The sequence below is a fragment of the Arachis duranensis genome, chromosome 2, assembly GCF_000817695.3.
Source record: "Arachis duranensis cultivar V14167 chromosome 2, aradu.V14167.gnm2.J7QH, whole genome shotgun sequence".
NCBI lineage: Eukaryota > Viridiplantae > Streptophyta > Magnoliopsida > Fabales > Fabaceae > Arachis > Arachis duranensis.
The window spans coordinates 11,775,070-11,779,804 of record NC_029773.3 but is presented as its reverse complement, the minus strand read 5'-3'; positions in this window follow the sequence as shown (position 1 = coordinate 11,779,804).

The following is a 4,735-nucleotide window of genomic DNA, read 5'->3' as shown; positions in this document are numbered from 1 at the left end:
GGTAGACGCAGTGATGTGGTTTCACTAGCTCCAAGTGAGGGTATGATGTATTGATATATAATTGCTGAGGTAGAACAACTGGTGATGGTTTTGCTTATGATTCTAAGTCTGATTCGTGGAAGAATCAGCAAGTTGGGAAACATGTGTAACATGAACTAGATTTAGTATCCCCTTACGACCGATGCCTATTTATGGATTAGTGAGAATCTAGGCTGGATATTTGGTGAAAAGGAGTTTAGGATGCTTAGTGAGTTTTTATTGCAGTGCATTGTATTTATTTGGCACTTTTACCGTACTGGGAACCCATGGGCCCGGGGTTCTCATTCCGTATATATCTCTTGTTTTTCAGATACAGGTCCAGGTGCTCAGAAGTGAGTTGTGGGTCGTCTGAGAGACGGCGAAAATCTTTATTTTCTCTACTTTGTGTTTTGCTTAGAATCTCTCCACCTTTATTTCGAAAAGATTATATTATGTATTGAACTCTTTTGGAACTTGCCTATAGAGGCTTTTATGTTTCCTTTGGGAGAGATTAGGATATACTGTTGTCAACTACTTTCATACTGTACCCTAGCCGGCCTAAACTTCGCGGGTCGCGACTAGTGGCTATTACTTATGTTATATATATCTATCTGTTATCTATCTCTTAATCTCCTTTATGCCTTGTCCGTATATCGCTTTCGGCTTCACGGTTTAGCTTTTCGTTGTCGAAACGTGAGTGATACGTCTTCGCGATTTTATTTCTACTCTTTTCAGGCTTCTCGATTAATACTCCTTTCGAAATTACCTATATTTATATATTAAAAATCCACCTGAGAGTCGTACCACCGTAATATCATTGACTTATGACTCGAGCATAAGGATTTGAATATTAGGGTGTTACAGCGGGTAGTGACAAAATTTGATGTAATATGAATTCGGGAGAGTGATGCTGCGAGATGAGAATATGTTGAGTCGGAGGGTGCCTCAAGTGGTTTACTATTAATTTGGGATGAAATAATGTTTAAAATGAGTCATTGTCATAAAGGGGAGTTTTGATTGTGTATTGAAGGGGTCTTACTAAAAATAATTTCAATTATGCTTTCTATGGTGTATGAAGATCATACAGAGAAGAGAAATTTGTTGTGTGGGAGAAATTGAGTTATATTGCAGAGTTATGTCAGCCTTTATGGGAGACTTCAACGAGATTGAGCAGGTGCAGGAGAGAAAGGATGCTGTCAGATTAACAGAGTTTTAGTAAGAATTGATAAAAGAAGATATGCAACTGGTGGACTTTCGCTTAGCGGTCTTACAATTGAATTGACAGAGTTTTAATAAGATTGAAGTGGTTGAAGATGTTTTTCCGAGTACAAAATTAGGAGTACACTATAAGAAAGAGGAGTACAAAAAATAGTTGATAAATTTCTTTGCAATTTTTTTCTTTTTTAACTTTTCTATTTGCTTGTTGTTGTTCTTACTCTACTTATTGTGTTGAGCTCTTTTGTAAAAAAAAAAATAATCAGCTATCTAATAGCATATATATAAATTAATATGTATAAATATACACAAATATATAGTAATTAATTTTGTATTTTAGTATATATAGAACATTTTTTTTGCTTCATATTAGAACTCAAACTAATAGAACCTCTCTAAACAATGGGTACAATAATATAATTTAAACAAAATCTTAAAAGTTTTAGTAGTAATAATAACGATAACAAAAAGCAAATAATATTATAAATTTAGAATTATTTTTAGTAATTATATAAATTATCAAAAAAATAATGATTAAAAGTTATAGATTTTTTTTTTGCTGCTATTAAAAAGATTTTTATAAATAATTGTTATACTAAAATTTTTTAAAATAAAAATATAAGACAGTTAATATTTAATTATTTGTAAATGTGTTAGCAACCATTTTAATTATTGTTAAAAGCAAAATAAATGATCACTAAAAGTAATTTTTTAAAGTATTGAGCATGAAGTAAGGCTAGTCTGTATTATTCTCATCGTTTTCATTATTTTCATTTCACAACCAACATCACCTAAAGAAACTAAAATAGGGGATCTCCACCAAAATAATCAAATAAAAACAAAAAAACTTGGCACGTAATAATTCTTTCATTATTTAAGGAATGAGGTATACATGTAAAAAAGGAAGATAGAAGTTCCACTAAGAAAAAAGGGACACTTTATTTTTGGAAAAACAATAAAAGAAAAACTAGGTTATCGATCACCATTAGTATCACCCCCGGTTGATGGGTTTGGAGGTCCTTTTGGAAGCATTTGCATGAACCCATCTTGTAGTAATGGCCTCCATGCTTCTCCATATTTAGGAGAACCAATCAAAATCACCAACACCGCCATCACCATAGCTATCAACACAAACCTCCTATAATTGTTAGAGAATGATGATGACATGATGAGTTCCTCGTATATATGTATCTTATGTTGTCTAATCTTGATGGGGTTGAAAGCTAAGGCAAAAAGCTTATTGATTGGTATATATATTAAATCAGAGTTTAATTTGTGAGATATCTTAATTGAAATGATCAATGTAACACACATATATAAGGCTGCGTGCTGCCAAAGCAGTATCATACGGGTAGATTTTGATTTAGACTTTAGAATGAGAAAAATCGTTTCTGGGTTGACTTTGAATTCAAATAAATGTTAATGGTTTAAATTCTTTCCGGCGATTTTGAAAAGAAGGTTAAAACTTAAGCTAAAACTATATAAGGTTAATTATATATGTTTTTCGTTCTAATTTTGATGTCTTAGATTTAGAAGGCAAAAATACTATAGATTTTAGAATAAATGTACAAAATATACATAAAAAATTTTTGGGTGGACAAATGTATATTTTCAAATATTTTATATTCTCAAAAAAATTTATAACGATGGACAAAAGTAACACGCCATTAATAAAGTTTTATTTCCGTTAAATTTAGTGCCTACATAACTATGGAGCGTGACAAAATAGACTTTTAAGTGAAAATAATATAATTTATCAAATTTAAAAAAATAAAAAATACCAAATAAAATTGAGTATCTTAATTTTTGAAGAAACTCTATCTCTTACTCTAATTGCACTTGCTGCAAAATTGAAGAATGAGAAGTGGCTTACGAAATTGAGAAATGAGAAGTGAATCTCAATAGAGGGTAAATTGAGATTACCGTATTAAGAGAAGAACAATTTTAGTGATATCGGGTGGGTCTTTTATTGGAGGTGAAATGAAGAGAAACAAAAAGAAACACCCTTTTAATAATAGCAAATGCTACAATGACATGGATGTTGTGCTGCTAAATCATAAACGGTGAAGAATTTAGATAGATGGTTCTTATGATATCCGCATTATAAAGTATTTGTACGTTAATTGTAGTGTCTCCACTGTTAATAAAAATTTTAGTTGATATTGATTCATTCTTCTTGTATCCAATCTTGTATAGAGTAGAAATTAGAGATGAGATGTGATTATTTTATTGGATTGATATACTTGAAGATGAATGCTTAGAAAAGGTCATTTTTATGATAGTTTATTACACCATAATTATGAGAAGATAATGCAAATATAAGTGAAAAGAGGAGTAGGTATGACTTTAATATAAAAGTGATGTTGAAGTTAATTGCTAGGATGAATTCAAAATTAGTAATCAAAAGACATTGATAATTGATTTGTACATTGGTTTAGAGATGTTGGATTCGAATAGCTTGTATAACTTGTTAAAGTGATGTATAATTAGGACATCCAATTTTATTTGGAATTTTTTTAAATTTATCAAATTATGTTATTTCTACTTAAATCTCACTAAAAAGTTCACCCTGTCACGCTAAACAGCCATCTAGGCACTAAACTTAACACTATGTTTGGTTTAAGGAAAAACAAAAAAAAAAGAAAAGTGGTAGAAGAAAAATGAGTGAAAAATTTTGTTTGGATCCCAAAAAAAATGGGAAGGAAAGAAAATTTTAGTGTGAGTCCCAAAAAAATTTTTTTTCATCCATTGAATGCATGAAAATAAAAAGGAAAATGTTATTTTTGGTGTATTTACAATATTACTCTTAATTCTATTATTAATAATAATTATTAATATAAATTTAGTTTTAATAATTTTAATATATTATTATAATAAAAATTTACACTTAAACATTATATATGTATTAGACAAATAATTTATAAAATTATAATATTTTATAATATTCATAAAATGTAATAAAACATAAATAAAAAAAAAATTTATACTTTATTTTATTATAAGGGCATTAATGTAATTTTATATTATTATGGTTTTCTTTCTTCTCACTTTTCTTTTTATCTAAACAAAAAAATTTTCTTTCTATTTTTTTTTCACTCATTTTCTCTTTATCCAAACAATACATAAATAACTCTACTTTTTTTTCTATTTTCTTTCCTCTCATTTTCTTTTCTCTTATTTTCTTTTCTTTTCTTCTATTTTCTTTCCTATATCCAAATAAAGCCGAAGAGAAACGGAATCTCATTAACAGCATGTCACTTTTATCCATTGTTACTAATCTTTTAGAAGTATATTGAGTATTTCGATTGAATAGAATATATATTTATCCATTTTAAAATATTTCATGTATACTTTCGTCTATTTACTCGTAACTTTTATAAGCAATGAGAAAATGAAAATTTGAATAAAATATATTTTTTAAAATAGAAAATAAATGATAGGATAAACAAGAGAAATTTTTTAGTTTGACTCACGTAATTGTAACAGTAAAATATTTAAAGTG